At 48.6% G+C, this 14,905-nt stretch overlaps 1 pseudogene; it reads right to left on the reverse strand.

Moving 5' to 3' along the window:
* Window positions 1–6,769: 6,769 nt before the first annotated feature.
* Window positions 6,770–14,905, reverse strand: part of LOC133080853 (uncharacterized) — a 33,676-nt pseudogene continuing 25,540 nt past the window's right edge.

Here is a 14,905-nt window from a genome sequence, read left to right on the forward strand (position 1 = left end):
TGGGGTGGGCGGAGGCAGGGAGATGAGTTTGGAGGCTGTGAGAAAAAATGAGGGAATCTGCAGGGAGAAGGAGAGGAGAGGCCTTTATAAAGCAGAATTGCCAGGCCTTGGTGAGGGGTGGAGTGTGGGGTGAGGGCAGGGAGGAGTCTAGCTTGAATCCAGCTTTTGGCCCTGGTATCCAGGTGGGTCTGCTGTTCAAGAGGGAGATTTGGGCTGGGGACAGAAATGTTTGGAGTCATCAGCATATGACTGGACAAGAATGATCAGGGAATGTGTGTCCAGTGGGAAGAGATCCAAGAATAGAACCCTGAGGGACATTAAGTAAGATGAGAGGAAGGGCCAGGAGGTAGGAGAGACGCCATCGAAACTCTGGCGACCCCTGCTGGTCGTCCATCCATGTCTGCGCTCCAGTGGCTGCCCGGGTGGACTCGCTTCCCAGCTAGCTCCCCGCTGCCAGGTGTGGGCGTGTGATTTCATCCCCACCAGTGGGAGGCCAAGGGGAAGTGGTGTGAGCCCTTCTCTGCCTGGGCTTTAAGACCCTAGGTAAATCCTCTGTACACTCCCTTTCCCCTTCCCGAGGCTGGAGCCCCACAGGGCAGTCCCCTATCTTTGGTCTTGAGTCACCGGTAAGCCCTAGGGGGCAGTGCAGCAACACCACGGAGGGAACCTGGGTCTCCGAATGACTGCAGGGGAGTTCCTCATGGACCTGGAATGTAAGAAACTTTACATTCTTTGAGCAGCTGTCTTCTTTGGAGCTCTCTGTTACGGGAGTTTAGCCTAACTAATACAACTTAACTAAGCTAATACAATTTAGCCTAACCCAACTAATGTAACTAATTAGCCTAATAAAAGTTATTAACCTAACTAGTACAACATCAAATTAAAATACAATGAAATAAAAAGTTGGCCTAATGAATACAATATCACTTATCCTAACTAACACGAGAACCAAGGGGGGAGAGTGTATCAAGAAGGAGAAAGTGGGGAACCGTGTTGAATGTTGCACAAGGATCAGATAAAATAGGGGATGAAGAGCATCCACCAGCCTCGGCAACTAGGAGGTGACTGGCGACTCTAATGGCCCTTCAAGGGCAGCGGTGGGGGGATGGGCCGGGGGATGGATGCGGGAACCGGGGCGGTAAAGAAGTAGGATTCAGCAAGTGCAGGCATCTCTTTCGAGGAAGTTGGATGTGAAGGAAAGGAAAGAGTTGGGGAATGATCTAGAAGGGGACTCAGGATCAAACCTGATTGCAGTGGAGCTGGGGGAGAGGGAGGGGTTGAAGATGCTGGAAAAATGATGAGTGAGGGAGTTTGGCCTCTGTGGGGGGGGAGGGGCTGGGACCCAGAGCTAGGTGGACGGGGCGGGAAATGTGCGTTCCCAAACATAAACACACACTCAAGGCACGTTGGCAACTGTGGGAGAGGAGGGAGGACTTTCTAGGGAGCTTCCATTTTCTCTGAGAAACAGGACTAGGTTGAGGGGTACAGGGCGGGACAGGGAAGAGTTGGCAGGAAGATTGAGGAGATCAGAGAGAGTCAAGCTGACAGAAGGAATCTGCCAACAATACAGAGACAGTTGCAAACTGGGAATTGGTGGAGGCACCAAACTTCTGGGGTGTGGGGCTTTTTCCAGCTGAGCTTAGCCTCTAGGGCTGGGGTCCAGGAGTGCAGCAGGCACATGCGTGGGCCCAGGGTGGGAGTTCTTCCCACTGCAGGCAGAAGAAGTCCAGGACCACAAGAGTGAGGGTAAGACGTGATGGATCCAGGGGTTGGATGGGGACCGAAGTTGAAGGCGGGGTCGGGGCAAGATCTCAGTAGAAAACTGAGAAGTGTGAGAGGGTGAAGGTGTCAGGAGGGCACAGAGCAGCTGCAGTGGAAGCAGGGAGGCAGAGGCCTGGGAGGAAGGGAGGTTGGCCAGTGGAGGCTGCCTACTTTTTTGGTTTTGCTGGTACCCCGAGGCCGCTCAAGATGACAGCAAGACTTGGGTCGGAGAGGCTTTCTAGGAGTCAAGAGCCAGAGTCTTTGAAATATGAGGGATGTGGGCAGGGCGATCTCCCAGAAAAAGCAGGGCGGACAGTGGCCCGAACCTTCCCTCTGCCCACCGCACAGACATCAGCAGGCCGAATAAACAGTGATCTCTTACATTTATGGCATGGAGCTTGACAATTTACAAAGCCTTTCATTTCCCTACCTGTGCAATTCAGCATTTGTTTTAACAGAGGAACAGCTGAGAGGGATTAAGATCCTTGCGGCCCCACAGTGGGGCTGCCTTACCCACTTCCTGTCATCGCCACAGACGGAGGTCACAGGACCTTGTTTGTTGCCATGAAAACAGACGTGGAGTGTCCCCCACCTTTGGTCCCTCCCATGGAGGTATAGGGTCCTGTCACAGGGAAATAACTCACCTACAGTTCTGAAAGGTGGGCACCCTGGAGAGAGGAGGGGAGACTGAGGATACATTCCTGGGTTGGGGGTGACCCCGATCCCATGGCTGAGGCAGCCATGAGCCTCCTTTGGTGTTGTTTTGGCCTAGAGGACCTGGCAGCAGGAGCTGGAGACAGTGGGGTGCCCCTGTGGGGAATTGTCTATGGCTTATGAGGGCCCGTATGTCTGTCCACATGTGTCCGTTGGTCCTGTGTGTGTGTTTGTGAGTGGGTCCCTGACAGGTTCCTGAGTTGGGGGGGTATCTATGGACCTGCGCGTGTGTGCGCGTGAGTCTGAGCGTGTTTGGGAATGAGCGCCGAAGTTCCTGCGTCAGGCTATCCTGAGTGCGGGGAGCATGCGTCTCTGGGCCATGCACCGCTCTGCGTCTAGGAGCGTGTAAGGACGTGTCCCCTCTGCATCGAGGCAGAAACGAGGTCAGCGTGCAGGCGGGGGTGGAGCTAGGGATTGATTCTCCAGCAGAGACAGGCTGAGCGGGGAAAGGGGGCAGGGGTGGAGGAGGGGGAGAGGGCAGGGAAAGATACCCTTGGACCTGGGAGCCCCCTAGCCTCTCCAGAACACCTGCCCTTGAGGGAGGGGGCCAAAGAAGGGAGTGGGAGATGTGGAGAACCTTATCACCCAGGGACCAGAAATGGAGGTGGGGAGGCAGGCAGAGGGGCGGAGATGTTCTCAGTCTCTTGGCCTGGGGCTGGTGGGATGGGGGGGCCAGATGTTGCCTGGAGTAGCCAGCTGTCTGGGGCTTTGGTTAAGAAAAATGTCTCTAAAACCTTGTTAAAAAGGCTGGCGTTCCTCCTGCCTGATACCACCAGATCTGCTGTATCAAGATCCCATAGCAACACCCCTCCGTCCATCACGTCCTCCTCTATCTCCACCTGGGCATAAAGAGAAGCTGCAGGTGGACCCCGAGCAGCCCCTCACCTGGGTGGGGAAGAGTGCTGAGGGCTGTGTGATCAGATCGGAGAGTGAGGGTTAGATTTGGTTAAGAAAAAGATGGAGGGCATCTGTCTCCAGATACGGTTGGGGCGTCTTTGGGGACCTGCATTTTTTCCCCTGGGGAAGGACACAAAGGTGTCAGGGCACCCTGCCCGGGGGCCTGGCTGCATGGGAAGGGTCTCTTACCCCAGGGAGGGAGAATCCTTACTCCTCTGGGACCTGAGTTCCCCCCAACCAGGGAGGTGTTCTTTTGTCTGCTCCCCTAGTGCTAGCCACTCCTTGATCTGGGATCCCTAAGCCCTAAGCCCATAACCCCCACGTCCTCGTGTATAATGGGAGCAGGGAGTCTGAATGCCAGGGTCCTGGAGAGGGCAGTGGGCCCTTCCCTATGCCAGGCCTTTCTAGCGAGGATGTGCCCCCGTGTCAGGGCCCCGTGCCTGCCCTGCCTCCAGCTTCCCACTTCCTCTTCCAGCTGAGCCGTTGCTGCGGCAGCAGCACCTTCTCTCCAACGCCTTCCAACCCGGGGCCCAGCCAAGTACCACCCAGCCCACGGCAAGCAGGCTCACGGCAGCCCCAGAGCTGGCACACTCCTTGACTCCTGCCCCTCCCCTCTGCTGCCTCCTTCGGCCCCTCCCTTCCCGCCTTCTGCATCCTGGAGAGGCTGTGGAGAGCCCCCTGCTCTGTCTGGGGCCCACCCCTGCAGCCCTCTTTAGCTCAGGGGCTTTGTTTCCAGGGCCACAACAGCCCAAGCCCTTGTGAGCTCCGTGTCACCCTGGGTACCAATGTGGCATCACCTTAGTCCTTTATGGTTCCAAGTCAATGCAGACCCCTGTGGCTACTGTGGATTCCCTCTCACTCTGGGCCAAAGCAGGCCCCACTTCAGTCTAATTCCTCGTGGGCTCCATGATACTCTGGAGCATTGCGGGCCCTATATTAGTTAGTTTAAGACCTCCTGGGCTCCATGTCAACTCCAGGCCCTGTGGACGCCTTAGTGTGGGCTGCTGTGGGCTCCCTGACATTCTGGGCTGGGAGTTCCATGTCAGCTTGGGCCCAGGCAGGTGTCATATGGTTCTAATTCCTTGATCCGCTGGACACCATGGATAGACACCCTCTTCATCAGCACCCTGGGCCCCTCAGGACTCCTGTGGGTTCTTTGTTCATCTGAGCCAAAGTGAGCTCCATGTTCTAATTCCTTGTAGAGCATGGCTGCTCATTTGGGGTCAGTGGATAAATAGCACTGGCATCACCGAGATTTGTTGGAAATGCAAAATCTCAGGCCCCACCCAGACCTTCTGAATCAGAACCTGCATTGTTAACAAGACCTTTTTTTTTTTTTTAAATGATACCAACTATCATTTTTACCATATTCATTTTTTTAAAAAAATATTTTATTTATTTATTTTTGGCTGTGTTGGGTCTTCGTTTCTGTGCGAAGGCTTTCTCTAGTTTTGGCAAGCTGGGGCCAGTCTTCATCGCGGTGCGCGGGCCTCTCACTATCGCGGCCTCTCGTTGCGGAGCACAGGCTCCAGACGCGCAGGCTCAGTAGTTGTGGCTCACGGGCCCAGTTGCTCCGCGGCATGTGGGATCCTCCCAGACCAGGGCTCGAACCCGCGTCCCCTGCATTGGCAGGCAGACTCTCAACCACTGCGCCACCAGGGAAGCCCTTAACAAGGCCTTTGATGCATGTGCACATTAAAGTCTGGGCAGCACCACTGTCAAGTTCATGTCAATCTGGATCAAGGTGGAACCACATTGACCCAATGCTATATGAGCTCCACGACCCCCCGGGCCAGTGTGGGTGCCATATTAAAGAAGGCCCAATGCCACATGGGAGTTGAGGTGTTCTCCCCGTGACCCCCCAGCCCTCTGCCTCCTCCGTCTCTCACCTTTCCTTACTTCCTCCCTGAGACCTTGCCTCTAACCAACTTCCTTCTCCAAAACCAAATGCTCGTTCCCCTGCCCTGAGTCTCTGGCCCCCTCTGCACAGAATCCAAGCACAAAGGGCTTTTGTCATCCTCCACTCTGAGCTGGGCCTTGGGGATCCTCCCTCCTGACCCTCCTTCCCCACCAGCCTCCTACCGACCTCAGGCCACCCGAGCTGGAGGCTGCTGCTGTAGTTTTCCATCCCTGCTGTTCTCTGCCTTATACACACGTTGCACAGATAGATCCAAAGTCTATATCTATATATACTTCTCACCCCCCCACCCCCGGACGGCGTGCGTCTCCTTTGCCAGGCTGTGGTCGTGCAGTCTGTCGCTCGTTAAGGCACTGTCTCAGATTTGCATGTTTAATATTTTATCCAGGAAGCGCTCCTGGCTGGGGCCCTGGGAGCTGGTGTGAAGCTGACAGAATGTCAGGCCCCGGAATGGTTGCTCACGGGTGGTGGCGGTGGGACGAGTGTCTGGGGGACAGGAGAATGGTGACGCCAGTTCCTGGCTGCTGGTCTAGACGTCAGTATCAGGGTGGGGGTGGGGAGAACACATCAGAGTTCCGCAGCCCCAGCCTGCACAGAGAGCCCCCCTTCTTGGGGCACAGCCATTGACCTCTGATGTGAACTTGCTTTTTAGGTTCAGCGACTCCTCCAGGTCTCAGTCAATATCAGTGTCTGGGGATTTTCCAGTGGAGAGAAGCCCTTTGGCTCCATGGGGAAGTGGTGAGGAGCTCATCCTCTTATCTGGTTTCCTCCATACCCAGGGCAAACCATGGAGGAGGACAGAGTGGGAGGGAGGAGCTGGGCGGGAGAACAGCAGATCTGGCCGGTGCTGTGTGACCTTGGGGTGTCATTGAGCAGGCTGGTTTCTGTGAGTGACAGGGAAGAATCATCAGCATCTTCCTTCCCTCTCTGGCACGTTGGAGATCTGAGTTAGCGGCAAGCAGTGCAGAATATTGACAGCAATCCCTTCTGTTCCCAGATATTTGTAAAGAACTTAGTGGGCAGGAGGGGGAGAGGAGGGAGAAAGATGAGGCTCTGGCTCTAGGGCAGATGGAAAAATCTGAAGATGGAAGAGGGGGAGGGGAGAGCAGACAGACACAGGCCTTTCATTCTGACCCTTGCGAGGCATGAAATGCCTGATTGTGCCTGTGTCCTGAGGGTTCAGTGGGGCCTGGAGGTCAGGAGGTAGGGGGGAGGGGAGGGAGAGGCTGCTCCATCCCCTAAGCCCCTCGGGAACAAGATCCCCACACATTCTGCCGCAGTCTGGCAAGGCTCTGATAGAAAGGGCTTCTTAGAGAAGGGAGGATGGGGCATGGCCCCAGACCCTGCTCCCACACCCCTTGCCAAGTTTCAGGGCCTGGAGGTTTATCTGTGCAGGACTCAGCCCTGGTTGGGGGCAGGGGCCAGGAAGGAGTTTGTGTGTGTGTGTGTGTGTGTGTGTGTGTGCGCGCGCGCGTGCGATTATCCGTCAGCCTGCAAGTGGGACACCCCACTGCCCCAGAGCTGGCTGCTGCACAGCTGCTCCCAACTGCTCCTCTCCCGGGCTTGCACTGGAAAGTTCTTCCTGGTGTCTTGCCTCAGTTCTTTCTGCCTCCACTTCTGTGCGATTACTCTCTGTTTTGCTCCCTGGGGGCGGGTAAGGGATTAGAGCCCTCATTTCCTGGGGTTTGTGCTGCCTCCTCGACCCAGGAAGAGGCATCCTGACCTGATATGGAAGCCTGGAGGCCTGGTCTGCCTCTCTGGTCCATTCTCCTGCCCACATACATAGAGGGCTTGGCCACTACATAAAGTGATACCCTCCTGTCAGCATCCCCACCATCCACCCACTAATAAGAAGCTGGAAAAGAAGCTTAAAGGACCTCCAAACAACCATGATGGACACCACCAAGCTGCACACCAAAGCATAGACATTTTACATGTTAGGCAGCCCTCTGCTCTCACAATACCCCCCATCTAGGTCAGCAGTTTGCAAACGCTTTTTACCCCTGGGACTTTTGGTCCAAAGGATATCATGCAGAAGCAGAAAGAAATAAAACTGAGAAAAGTCCAGCTGCTGTGGTGGAAGCCAGGGGTGGAGGGCCAGGGAGACCTGCCTGCTCTGCTCCTTGGAAACCTTTCCAATCCCTCCCCCCATCCCCTAGGGGCTTCTGAGAGGCCCTGTAGGGCTCCCAGCGCCTGGCAGAGCACAGTTAGAAAAATACTGATCTGCAAAATCTAGTTTCTTAACTCCTGGAAGCTGCCAATCAAAGGGAATGGGAGCCGGCAGAGATAGGAGTGTAAGTGACAGTTCCACAGGTGACAACTTGATGACAAGGGAAGGAGAGGTAGAATGATGCTAAAAAGCAGACATGGAAGCCCGAAGGGTTCAAGGCTGGGGCCATTTAGTTTGGGGGTGACCTTGATTACTCCTCAAGAATCTCCAGGGGCTGGACTCATGCTCAGAGTGGGGACCTGGGGCATCAAGGGAAGGTTATGCTTGGTGGAAAGGAATTAGATGAGAGATTTCTGCCCTCACCATGGTTAAAATACAAAAATATGGAACAACGTGGGTCCTTGAAGATGAACCCTGAGCTTACTGAATATGTTGGCTCATTCAAAGACCTCATAGCAGTGGTTCTCAGCTGGGGTGATATTGATCCCCCCAATCCCAGGGAACATTTGGCAATGTCTGGGGACATTTTTGGTTGTCACAACTGGGGAGAGGGTGCTACTGGCATCTAAAGGATAGAGAGAGACCAGGGATGCTGCTAAACATCCTATATGCACAGGACAGTCCCCCTCGTTAAAGAATTGCCCAGGGACTTCCCTGGTGGTCCAGTGGTTAGGACTCGGCGCTTCCACTGCAGGGGGGATGGGTTCGATTCCTGGTCAGGGAACTGAGATTCCCCCATGCCACGCGGCATGGCCAAACTTTTTAAAAAATTTTTTAAAATATAAATAAAAAATAAAAATCACTTAAAAAAAAATTGCCCAGTACAATACATCAATTGTGCTGAGGGTGAAAAACCTTGGTCTAGACTCTAGATGATACCAGAGTCTTTACTGTATCTATTTATTCCCCCCACCAGAATGTGTTCCCAGAAGCTGGAAATAATGAGTCTTCTACTCGTCTACTGCATCTGCCTCTGGACTTTATGCAGAGTAGGTGCTTTACAAGTATTTGTTAGGTGAATGCGTGAATAAATGACTTACCTGGACATGGTAGGCAGCCCTCTTCTTTCAGTCCAGAGCCCAGTTTGCCTTGGGGGAGGCACGTGCTACTTCTTCAGTTTAGTTAATAGATCCTGCAAGGGATCTTGACCCTGGGCAACCCTGGGAGAAAGCTGGGGAGGGCTCACTCAAAAGTGCCTGAGCTGTTGACTCAAAAAGAACAGATGCTCATTTGCAATGCAATTTACATATCACTTGCATATTGCTTTGAATATAATTTGCATGCTGCTCCTTTAAAGTCAAAAGGCACAGATCTCCCGCCTGGTCCTGCCTTTCCCACCTCTGTCCCTTCACTGTTTCTTTGCTCACTTTCTGGGGAACATCCACCTGTTGGGCCCACATTTGCTTCCCCAGGGCCTGGCACAAAAAACCTAAGAGACCCATTCATGGTGAGATGCAAAAAACAAAAACAAAAACAAAATAGCAGACCCCTTACATTTTGCACATTTTTGTGGTCAAGATTCTGGCCTTTGGTGTCCCACATGCTTGAGTTTCAACTCGGCCTCTGCTACTCCACAAACTGTATCATCTTGAGCGAGTTATTTAATCTCTCTGCCCCTCAGTTCCCTCATCTGTGAAATGGAAGTAATGATGGAGCTACTGCGATGATTCAATAAGAAAATCTGTTAAAGTGCCAGGCATCTGGTAGGCACTCAAGCAATGGTAACTGCTGTGCTTACTATTAAGCCTCGTTTCTTTGAAGCAGCTGTCACAGGAGGAGCCGCTTTTCTGAACTTCTTGCTTTGCTGCTCATCCCTTAGCTGATCTCTTTTTTCCTTCTTGAAATTCTCTCTGCTCTTGGCTTTGAGTTGCCACTGTCTTCTGGATTTCCTCCCATCTTGCTGACCACTCCTTCTTAGTTTGATTCCTTCTCCTCTGTCTACCTCTAAAGTTTGGAGACTCCCAGGGCTTGGTCCCAGGACCCCTCACCTTTTCTTCCTGGGTGTCCATGGCTTTAACCACTGGCTCCCCTCCAGGGACTCTCAGTTATTTCTCCAGCCTGGAGACTTATAATCCACACCTACCCGATATCTCCACTTGATGTCTAAACGGCATCTTAAAATCAACATTGTGATTTCTAATCCCTTTCCTCTCCCAGGCATCCCCACTTAGTAAAATGGTACTGTCATCTATCCAGGTGCTCAAGCCCCAAAACTCAGAATGTCTTTGATTCCTCTCTCCTTCACCCCCTGTTTTAGTTATCTCTTGCTATGGAACACATTATTCCCCAAATTTAGTGGCTTAAAGTGATAAGCATTTACTATCTCACATAATACATACTTCTTTGGGTCAGGAATCCGGAAGTGATTTAGCTGGGCTCAGGGTCTCTCATGAGGTTGCAGTCAAGATGTCAGTGAGGATGCAGTCATTTAAAAGGCTTGCTTGGGCTGGAGGATCTACTTCCAAGGGGACTCACTCACATGCCTGTTAAGTTAGTGCTGATGGTTGGCAGGAAGCCTGCATTCCTTGCCACGTGGACATCAGAGAGCTGCTTGAGTGTCCTCATAACATGGCAGCTGACTTTCCCAGAATGAGTGATCTAAGAGATAGCAAGAGAAAGCCGTAGTCCCTTTTCTGATTTTGTCTTGAAAGTCTCGCACTGTTACTTCTGCCATGTTCTATTCATTAGATAGGAGTCACTAAGTCCAGCCCACACTTTCAAGGGGAGGAGAATTAAGTTCCATCTCTTGAAGGGAGGCATATCAAAGAGTTTGTGGGCATATTTTAAAACCACTACCTAGGGACTTCCCTGGTGGCGCAGTGGTTAAGAATCCGCCTGCCAATGTGGATTTGATCCCTGGTCTGGGAAGATCCCACATGCCATGGGGCAACTAAGCCTGTGGGCCACAACTATGGAGCCTGTGCTCTTGAGCCCGCGAGCCACAACTATTGAGCCCGTGTGCCCAGAGCCTGTGCTCTACAACAAGAGAAGCTACCCCGATGAGAAGCCCGCTACTGCAATGAAGAGTAGCCCCCGCTGGCCGCAACTGGAGAAAAGCCCGCACGCAGCAACGAAGACCCAATGCAGCCAAAAAAACCCCAAACAAACAAAGAAATAAGTAAGTTGGGACTTCCCTGGTGGTTCAGTGGTTAAGACTCTGCGCTCCCAATGCAAGGGGCCTGGGTTCGATCCCTGGTCAGGGAGCTAGATCCCACATGCATGCTGCAACTAAGGAGCCTGCCTTCTGCAACTAAGACCTGGCACAACGAATGAAAGAAAGAAAGAAAGAGAGAGAGAGAGAGAGAGAGAGAGAGAAAGAAAGAGAGAAAAGAAAGAAAGAAAGAGAGAGAGAGTTCTGAACTTCTGCTTTAGTCCAAGATGGAGTAACAGGGAATGGATTTACTCTCCCATCTGAAACAACTAAAAAGTCAGACAAAATATATGAAACATGAGGTTCAGACATTAGAAATCAGGTAGCACAGGACATTGATCCCTGAGAGAAGAGAAGCAAAGCTATAAGCTCTACAGTTGTCCCAGCCTACTACCTGGAGTGAGTTTCTAGGCCACAGCACAAGTAGGGGTAACTCAGGCAGAACCTGGTGATCTACCTGAGTTTTAGTGAATTTATACAGTTGTGCACCCAAGATGGTACATTTAAACTCAACCATATCAATAATTGCAGTCAATATACATGGTCTAGACAATCTAATTAAAAGGCAGATAAAAAAGAAAGAGCCAACTACATGCTGTCTTTAGGAAGCCCACCTAAAAATAAAAACAAGTAGGTAAAAAGTAAAAAGCTATACCATGCTAACACTAATCAAAAGAATGCTGGAGTGGCTATATTAATATAGGATATATCATGTTAACACTAATCAAAAGGGCTATATTAATATCAGACAAAATAGATTTCAGAGCAAAGATTATCACAAAGGATAAACAGGGCCATTTTATAATGATAATAGGGTCATTTCCACAAGAGGACATAGATTTTTTTTTTCTTACTTAAAAAAATTTTTTTATTTAACTATAGTTGATTTACAATATTGTGTTAGTTTCAGGTGTTCAGCTTCAGATTCTTTTCTATTATAGGTTATTATAAGATATTGAATATAGTTCCATGTGCTATACAGTAAATCCTTATTGTTTATTTTATATATAGTGGTGTGTATCTATTAATCCTATACTTCTAATTTATCCCTCCCCCTCCCTTTTCCATTTTGGTAACCATAAGTTTGTTTTCTATGTCTGTGAGTCTGTTTCTGTTTTTTAAATAAGATGATTTGTATTATTTTTTTCAGATTCCACATATAAATATCATACAATATTTATTTCTCTGTCTGACTTACTTCACTTAGTATGATAATCTCTAGGTCCATCCATTTTGCTACAAATGGCAATATTTCATTCTTTTTTATGGCTGGGTAATATTCCACTGTATATGTACATATACCACATCTTTTTTTGTTTTGTTTTGTTTTGTTTTGTTTTTTGGGGGTTTTTTTGGGCATGCTGTGTGGCATGTGGGATCTTAGTTCCCCATCCAGGGATCGAACCTGTGCCCCCTCCGTTGGGAGTGTGGAGTCTTAACCACTGGACCACCAGGGAAGTCCCATACCACATCTTTTTTATCCATTCATCTGTTGATGGACATTTAGGTTGCTTCCATGTCTTGGCTGTTGTAAATAGTGCTGCCATGAACATTGGTGTATCTTTTTTTTTTTAATTTGTTTATTTAGGTTGCACTGGGTCTTAGCTGCGGCATGCAGGATCTTTAGTTGTGGCATGTAGGATCTTTTAGTTGCGGCATGTGGACTCTTAGTTGCGGCATGCATGCGGGATCTAGTTTCCCAACCAGGGATGGAACCTGGGCCCCCTGCACTGGGAGAGTGGAGTCTTACCCACTGGACCACCAGGGAAGTCCCAGTGTATCTGTTTGAATTAGAGTTTTCATCTTCTCTGGATATATGCCCAGGAGTGAGATTGCCAGATCATATGGTAACTCTATTTTGAGTTTTTTTAAGGAACCTCCATGATGGCCTCCACGGGGCTCTTCGTTGCGGCACGCAGACTTCTCTCTAGTTGCGGCACATGGGTTCTCTAGTTGTGGCATGCAGGCTCTAGAGCGCGTGGACTTAGTTGCCCTGCGGCATGTGGGATCTTAGCTCCCTGACCAGGTATCGAACCCTCATCCCCTGCATTGGAAGGTGGATTCTTAACCACTGGACCACCAGGGAAGTCCCTGTATTATTACTTTTATATATTATTGTATAGGATATGCTAATATTTCATTTAAATTTTTTTCCATTTCTATTCAAGAGAGAGACTGACTTGTAATTTTCTTTTCTTTGTAATATCCTTATTTTTTTTTTACCATCTTTATTGGAGTATGATTTCTTTACAATGGTGTGTTAGTTTTTGCTTTATAACAAAGTGAATCAGCTATACATATATATATATCCCCATATCTCCTCCCTCTTGCGTCTCCCTCCCACCCTCCCTATCCCACCCCTCTAGGTGGTCATAAAGCACCGAGCTGATCTCCCTGTGCTGTGTGGCTGCTTCTCACTAGCTATCAGTTTTACATTTGGTAGTGTATATATGTCCATGACACTCTCTCACTTCGTCCCAGCTTATCTTTCCCCCTCCCCATGTCCTCAAGTGCATTCTCTATATCTGCGTCTTTATTCCTTTATTTTTTTTTTTTTAGATTCCATATATATGTGTTAGCATACAGTATTTGTTTTTCTCTTTCTGACTTACTTCACTCTGTATGACAGACTCTAGGTCCATCCACCTCACTACAAATGATTCAATTTCGTTTCTTTTATGGTTGCGTAATATTCCATTGTATATATGTGCCACATCTTCTTTATCCACTCATCTGTTGATGGACACTTAGGTTGCTTCCACGTCCTAGCTATTGTAAATAGAGCTGCAATGAACGTTGTGGTACATGACTCTTTTTGAATTATGGTTTTCTCAGGGTATATGCCCAGTAGTGGGATTGCTGAGTTGTATGGTAGTTCTATTTTTAGATTTTAAGGAACCTCCATACTGTTCTCCATAGTGGCTGTATCAATTTACATTCCCACCAGCACTGCAAGAGGGTTCCCTTTTCTCCACACCCTCTCCAGCAGTTATTGTTTGTAGACTTTTTGATGATGGCCATTCTGACTGGTGTGAGGTGATACCTCATTGTAGCTTTGATTTGCATTTCTCTAATGATCAGTGACGTTGAGAATCCTTTCATGTGTTTGTTGGCAATCTGTATATCTTCTTTGGAGAAATGTCTATTTAGGTCTTCTGCCCATTTTTGGATTCAGTTATTTGTTTTTTTGATATTGAGCTGCATGAGCTGCTTGTATATTGTGGAGATTAATCCTTTGTCAGTTGCTTCATTTGCAAATACATTCTCCCATTCTGAGGGTTGTCTTTTTGTCTTGTTTATGGTTTCCTTTGCTGTGCAGAAGCTTTTAAGTTTCATTAAGTCCCATTTGTTTACTTTTGTTTTTATTTCCATTTCTCTAGGAGGTGGGTCAAAAAGGATCTTGCTGTGATTTATGTCATAGAGTGTTCTGCCTATGTTTTCCTCTAAGAGTTTGATAGTGTCTGGCCTTATATTTAGGTCTTTAATCCATTTTGAGTTTATTTTTGTGTATGGTGTTAGGGAGTGTTCTAATTTCATTCTTTTACATGTAGCTGTCCAGTTTTCCCTGCAGCATTTATTTAAAAGGCTGTCTTTTCTCCATTGTATATTCTTGCCTCCTTTATCAAAAATAAGGTGACTATATGTGCATGGGTTTATCTCTGGGCTTTCTATCCTGTTCCATTGATCTATATTTCTGTTTTTGTGCCAGTACCATACTGTCTTGATTACTGTAGCTTTGTAGTATAGTCTGAAGTCCGGGAGCCTGATTCCTCCAGTGCCGTTTTTCTTTCTCAAGATTGCTTTGGCTATTCGGGGTCTTTTGTGTTTCCATACAAATTGTGAAATTTTTTGTTCTAGTTCTGTGAAAAATGCCATTGGTAGTTTGATAGGGATTGCATTGAATCTGTAAATTGCTTTGGGAAGTATAGTCAATTTCACAATGTTGATTCTTCCAATCCAAGAACATGGTATATCTCTCCATCTGTTTGTATCATCTTTAATTTCTTTCATCAGTGTCTTGTAGTTTTCTGCATACAGGTCTTTTGTCTCCTTAGGTAGGTTTATCCCTACGTATTTTATTCTTTTTGTTGCAGTGGTAAATGGGAGTGTTTCCTTAATTTCTCTTTCAGATTTTTCATCATTAGTGTATAGGAATGCAAGAGATTTCTGTGCATTAATTTTATATCCTGCTACTTTACCAAATTAATCAATTAGCTCTAGTAGTTTTCTGGTAGCATCTTTAGGATTCCCTATGTATAGTATCATGTCATCTGCAAACAGTGACAGCTTTACT

Source organism: Eubalaena glacialis, chromosome 19 (assembly GCF_028564815.1).
Source record: "Eubalaena glacialis isolate mEubGla1 chromosome 19, mEubGla1.1.hap2.+ XY, whole genome shotgun sequence".
NCBI classification, from domain to species: domain Eukaryota; kingdom Metazoa; phylum Chordata; class Mammalia; order Artiodactyla; family Balaenidae; genus Eubalaena; species Eubalaena glacialis.